The sequence below is a fragment of the Miniopterus natalensis genome, chromosome 1 (genome assembly GCF_054644295.1).
Source record: "Miniopterus natalensis isolate mMinNat1 chromosome 1, mMinNat1.hap1, whole genome shotgun sequence".
Lineage (NCBI taxonomy): Eukaryota > Metazoa > Chordata > Mammalia > Chiroptera > Miniopteridae > Miniopterus > Miniopterus natalensis.
Window position 1 is genome coordinate 184655376 of NC_142081.1, and position 7201 is coordinate 184662576.

At 34.1% G+C, this 7201-nt stretch overlaps 1 non-coding gene across 1 annotated transcript; it reads right to left on the minus strand.

The window, feature by feature from the left end:
* Positions 1-5040: 5040 nt before the first annotated feature.
* Positions 5041-5173, minus strand: LOC148094514 (small nucleolar RNA SNORA66). Its single transcript, XR_015716498.1, has one exon. It is a non-coding gene; the product is annotated as a small nucleolar RNA SNORA66 (small nucleolar RNA).
* Between the last annotated feature and the right edge of the window lie 2028 nt (positions 5174-7201).

Genomic DNA, 7201 nt, shown 5'->3' on the forward strand with positions numbered 1-7201 from the left:
CTCACCTCAATTTCCATCACTATTATTATCCACAGAGATTCAGATTTATTCTTTACGATCATGCCTGCACCTTCAGGAGGTGTCTTTTGCTTTTCTGAGACCTGCCATCACCTGATCCTTTCTCTACTTTTCCCTTTTTAGCTCACTTTACTTCTTCCAGTTCAGTTTTTTTGCCTTATTTTAGGAGTTTTTATTAGGCTTTACTCTTATTTAAAAACCCATGAATTTATCTTGCTTCTAGTTTTTCTTAAAATAGATTTATTTATTTATTTTTTGAATTCCTAGAGGGAAAGGGGACAGAGGATAATTTGCACACCTATACTCTTTCTGGTAGGTCCTATATTGTTATTTTCCATTTAAAAAGGAAATAATTAACTATGGAAGATTGGGTTGAGGGAGAATTGGGTTTTGTCTGTTGGGGCTACATTCTTCACAGTGGTGGTAAGCACTGATCCAGATGTCAAATTTTATTGTATCAGCTTTTGTTTTGATTAGGTATAGAGAAGCATTGTTCCTGAGAAATTCAAAGCTTATTTGAAAGAAAGACAGTACATGAAAAACCTCAGGTTTTTCTTAACAGCATTTTTCCCTTTACCATTACAAAATAGACAGATGCCATAAAAGCCAAATGTAAGCCAGTTTAATCATTGATACTTTTAATTTTATTGCAATGTAGTTTGAAAACTCATACAATTTGAGGTTAAACTTTCAACAAAACTTCACCATCCCTTCTTTTTTCTGTGTTTCACTAACTGCACCAGCAATCAACCAATTTCTTGCTTGAGATTAATTAGTTGCACCTGCAATTTTGCACCTGCAATTTTGGTGACACTTTGAAATGAATATGTACTTAGTTATTCACATTACTAAATTGCTTAGCTAACCAAATAGTAGTTTTTGCCATAAGTGTTCAAAGATGTTTTACTGTTTCCAAGGTGAATTAGGAGACAAGCAATAGATGAGCTGACAATTACTTAGTAAAAAAGTTGAATTCTTTTTATTGTAAAATGAACAAATTGATGACATTTTCCAAAAGATTATCTTTATAAATTAAAAACAAACAAACAAATTTAAGGATCAGTTATGAAGTTTAGATACATTTATTATATAAAATGTTATTTCAAACAACAATAACATATTTCCTGACTCTTATAAAAATGCCTATTCTTGCCTTTGTGTGTGTGATGGAAGGTTCAAAGGTAGTATTAAAAAGATGTTCTTTATGCAGCCTGAATGGTCATCTCCAAGAAGAGATTAATAATTGGGGTTCCTGGGCCCTTGAGATTTTTATCTTTTGCCAAATGATGTCTAAGTTCAGGTCTTGGTAATTTGAAATGAAGTCAAACAGACAAACCACTTAACCTGAGATGAAAATTAATGGTTGAAACGAATTAGCTCCCTAAATGTTTAATTATTTATAGATATAAGAGTCAATGGTCAGGGTCAAAGGTAATCTTTGGACACACTCTTGCTCAGTAAGGTTTTCATGACTAAAATCTTTAATTTATTTTTGGAAAATAGTTATAAGAAAATATATAAGTTAAATGGCAACCCTAGTTTGTTCTGAAAAAATACTTGAATCTTATGGTCTCTCTTTGACCTCAGTTTTTTTTAGTGTTGTTTAGTATATGCTAAAATCCCACCAGCACAAACCTAAGAAAAGCTATTAGCTTGTTAAGACTTTGAGAACTTTAGAAGTAATAAACTAACCTGAAGTAGCCAAATATGTTGTCAACCTTGAGACGGGATATATTCGCTTGTACATTTCCTTTGTCTGTTACTCTCATTTATGAAGATGGATTTGCAAAGGAGAGATGGAAAAATAGATCTATTACATGTTGTTCTCTTATCCTTCCTGTTTTAGGATTTGCCAGGTCTATGGCCCTTCACCAAAAATTGTGTTTACTGAATTAGATGTAGGTGGTTTGTTATTGTTCACATTGGAAGCGCTCATAAGAAATTGCCCCTGAGAAATGCAGCAATGTGTTAGCTGTAAAGATGCTAGTGAAACTATGGTTGACTGGGTTATATGTTGTTCTTTATATCAGAATCATGGGAAAAATGCCTCTGGATTTTTCCAGAGTAGGTGGGTTTCCTGTGAGCCAAGACTTCATTTCTGTCTTATGGAAAACTGAATATGTTGACTTGATAGATTTTTCTCTTCCTGTTGGTTCCCAAGAAGCTGAAAGCCAACATCATAACCAACATTTAAGAAGAGATTAGCATGTTTGACATGCATTTAATGTATTCACCACCCCATTTCCCTGCATGTATTTTCTCTTTGCTCTTTATTTTCTTTAATTATTTATGAGATATGAAGAGATATAACAGTTACCTCTTTTTCTGAGGTAACTATATTTAAAACTGAATGCTTAACATATTAAAAATGGAACTGCCTTTTCACACTGTGATCCCACTTCTAGGAATATATCCTAAGAATCCTGAAACACCAATTAGAAAGAATATATACACCCCTATGTTCATAGCAGCGCAATTTACAATAGCTAAGATCTGGAAACAGCCCAAGTGGCCATCAGTGGATGAGTGGATAAAAAAGCCGTGGGACATTTACACCATGAAATACTATGGAGCTATAAAAAAGAAGGATCTCCTACCATTTGGGACAGTATGGATGGACCTGGAGAGTATTATGCTAAGGGAAATAAACCAGGTAGAGAAACATAAACATCACATGATCTCACTTACATGTAGACTCTAAAGAACTTAATAAACTGATGAACAAAATAGGTTCAGTGACAAAGAAGCATGGAACAGATTCACAAATCTCAGAGGGAAGGTAGGGGTGGCTGGGTGGGAAGAGATTAACCAAAGAATTTATATGCATATATGCATAACCCATGGACACAGACAGCAGTGTGGTGAAGGCCTGGGGTGGGGAATGGGTGCGGGGTGGAGGGGTCAATGAGGAAAAACGGCGGCATCTGTAATATTTTCAACAATAAAGATACATTTTTAAAAAAACCCAGCAAAACTGAATACTCAAGACCTCTATCTCCAACAGAGCTTTATTTTCAGAAATACCATTCATCAAAAAAGCATTAACTGCAGTTTATTAGCACTGCAATGTTTTCTAACAGTTTCTAACATTTTTAGAGCAAAATTAAAAAAAAAAAAAATAGGAAGTTTGTGTGAAGACAGATGACAGTTTACTTGTGACTGTGTGTGTCTGTACAGGCCTCTATGGCAGGCATAACAATTGCCCACATGCCCCTGCTGTGCTAACAGAGCCTGGAATCTGCAAAGCCTTCTTACATATTCAAGAAGATATCTTTTGATCTCAGAGAAAGTGAGCCTAAAAGTTTCTTAGAGAGTGGTCACTTTTCATTTCTCATGAAAGATATAAAGGAGCATTCTACTAATGGTATTTGTTCAAAAATAATTCCAAAAAGAGGAGAGCTGCATGAGAAGTTGCCTTACTTCCATGGTTTATACCCATGTCTTAGAAATGAGGTTTTGGTATCTGGAACTGCAGCAGCCGTATTGCAACCATGAGGCAACAAACAAGGCTAAAAGGCCAAAATTTTAACAATCATAGAGGAGAAAGATAGAAAAATCCTGGTTTCTTTATGATACTACTAAGTAGCTAAACCAATACTATCAACTTTTCACCTTAAAACTAATTGTACAGAAGAAAAAATATTTTAATAGTACTTTCTTTCTTTTTTATATTTTATTTTATTTATTTAAAAATATTTTTATTGATTTTTAGAGAAAGAGGGAGAGGGAGAGAAAGAGAGAAATTTACATGTGAGAGCAGAAGTTTGATTGGCCCCACCCTGAAACTCTGACTGGGAATCGAACCGGCAACCTTTCTGTGCCCAGGATGATGTCCAACCAACTGAGCCACACCAGCCAGGGAGTATTTCTTTTTAATGTTGCTTGCAATTGAATGTGTGCCTGATAACATAGTCTTGGAAGACAATGGTTAAAAAATGTTTGTAAGCCAATTTTACTAGTAATTGATAACAGAGAAAGAATTATCTCTTTTATAGTCACAATACTGAAACTTAGTATAACTTCCTGGATGATAAGTAGTCTGAGAACTTTCCTTCTCTGCCTTTATTGGTATCTGTCACAGAAGATATCTGATTATCAGGAAAATCAAACCAACAGATATTTTTACTTTCCTATTTTGACTATTAAGCTTTTAAAATATATATAATTTTTATTTCTATAAATTACATATAAATTTATATAAATTAGTATATGTATTATATATAATATACATATATATTTTTAGCAGTTAATACTGAATTACATTGCCTACCCTTCCAAAATTAATATTTTGGAATGCAGATACTTTTTGTATTTTTTGAGGTAGGCTTATCCAACTCAAACTGGCTTGAAATATACAATGGAAGGCCATTTTTCATTTAACAGACACTATAATTTAATGCTTCTAAAGAAAAACCTGGCTCTTAGTACAATTTTGGATTAGAAATGGTACAATATGTACAGAAACAAAAAAAGGAAAACCTATAGAGAATTTCGGAACCTCTCAACAAAAATGAAAAGGAATGTAAATTTATGAAAGGCAATAACATTACAAACAGTGGAAGCTATTAGTAAACCATATGAAATAAAATGCAGAACTGTGAACAAGAATATGACATTAAGCAATAAAGCAGAGAAAAATTCAGAGAAGTGATAGATAGAGCATAGATGATATTTGGAAAACATTTATCATTTCCTTAACATTATGGCAAAAATCTTGCCTATAAAATTTCATTTAAGACTTGCAGCCACACTACTACTAAGTTACATTATTATGCATATTTTACAAGTAAAGAAAACTGAGCTCTGGAGACAGTAACTTATAGCTACATAGCTAACAAAGAAAGGGTTGACTCATGTCTTAGCATAATTATAAATTCTCTACTTCTAACAACCATATTATAGTGCCTCTCAGTAAATACATTAATATAGCAATGTATATTCCCTTATAGATCACACTGACATATCTGTCTAGCATATATTTGTATATTCATCTATGCTCCAAATTTTATTAAAACATATTTTTACGCTTCACCTATAAAATGAACCACCTCGGTAGCTCCTGAGGCTAATACATTTGTATCACCACAAGTACTTTAGCAGACCTGGTTCCCTTCACTTCTGCAACATCCTGCAGAGTTAGTGATGGTGTTTGTGCTCTGCCCAAAACTTTGTTCTCCCACTCAATGCTTCAGAGACTTTAGGACTAAAGTCAAACAGCATAACTTGAGTATTCATGTAATACAAAATTTTTCCATTGTACATGTCAGCCAAACTGTTCTCAGAAACCATTTTCACTTCTGCTCCTCAATTAATGTTAATCACAGTGATTATGCTAATCTAGGTTGTATACAGTACACAAGAAATAACAAGGGAAACCATTTTAGGCTAAACAGCCAAAACAAGATTCAGAGTAGACACAAATACTTGCATTATAAATAATGTGAATCAGGTCATGTGCTGATAAACAGCGAACGTATTTAAATATCAAAGAACAGGCAACCTTTTCTGTTTAGAATGGCACACCATACTATTTATCTCTTGATATTTATTCTTTATCATTACGTCTGCCCTTCCTGGACTTTCCCATTATTCTGAAACAATATATCAATCTAAAAAAAGTGATAACAGTTTTGTCTAAACAGACACTCAAGCTGATTTCTACCAACAACTCCGTCTGACCCCCTTAGTAACATAACACAGGATGGTGGTGAACACCACAGAACACCACACGCACGACCTCTGGGGAGCTACAGTCATGGCCCTGCACCGGCGTTCAGTAGCAGAAGGGAAAAGGCCCTGCGAGAGAAACTGGAGCCTGAGGACAGTGTCTTCCCTCATACACTCATCAAAATATCCTCCCACGTTTAAAACCAATTGGAAAAAGGTAATGAACATTTTACAACAAAAAAATATGACTATATATTGCAGCCAATACCACTCAGCCTGTTCTCACAGTACTGTCCACACTCATTACCCCACCCAGGGAGGGAGAAGGGCTGCCCCCGGGAGCTTCAGCTGGTCACCAGGAGTGACCCCTTGCACAACAAGGCAGAGAGAGAACAAAGTGACAAACGAAGAAACAAATGTCCATTTTTATCTAAAATTTTGATATTTTGTACATCGTGGACTTTTTGCATAAACTTTGCTTTACTTTATAATTTGCTTTCCAGTGTAAGTTATCTTGGTTATTAAATGATTCAGTCTCCTTAAACATTGTGCCTGCAGTAGTCTCCCCACGCGCTTCAACTTATCCCAGCCTCATTCTCTATAAATCTATCATAATTTTATATGCCAACACTTATAGGAAAGTCCAGGCCCTTGCAATGGACATTCTCCATAAAGCTGATGCTTGAGGAGATATCATGTTATGTCCTTGAAAAGCTGCAAAAAAATAAAATAATCAATAAAATATAAAATAAAATAAAATAAAATAAAATAAAATAAAATAAAATAAAATAAAATAAAATAAAATAAAATAAAATAAAAAACAAGCAATTACCTGAACTAAGGGTTTTCTTAGAAAATGGAAGAGCACTAAGAGGGGTGAGATAGCAGCCCTGTCTGCAAGAGCTTAGAAAGACCATGCAGGTGAATGTGTAAAGTTCTAGCACACATCCTTGTTTGTAAGAAGCTAAGGCTTTTTATAAAGTAAGACATTTGGCTGCTAGAAAGTGAAAATTTAAGCAAATGTATTAGAACTATCATGTCCAAATAAGTGTTTTTTTTCTTCAAAATGGTCATCCTATTTATTTTATAATTTCAATGATGTTCCTATCAGCATTTTGAAATTCATCTCTGTGACTTGTTCTTAGAGCTAGATTATGAGGCCTAGGAGGGAAACCATCTTGTTAATTTAGAGGCACAACACATTTTGTCTTAAAATAATTTTCCAATTTAAGTGCTTAACACTTACATGAAATGAATTTCGACTATTACTAGAAACCAAGTCTACTTGCTAAGAACGGCCACATGCCAAGATTAATTGAATTTAAACAAGCTGAGCAAGCTTCAAAGGATATTTCAAAAAAAGAAATTAGAAAATATCTGAATATATATGAATTTTGAAATGAGGGAGCAGGTGCCAGCTTTTAAGAAACTAGTTCACACTTGTCTATAAACGTCCAAATAGGTTTGTCAAAAAGTAAGTTGAATTATTTTATCATCATACCTTATACATTATTTG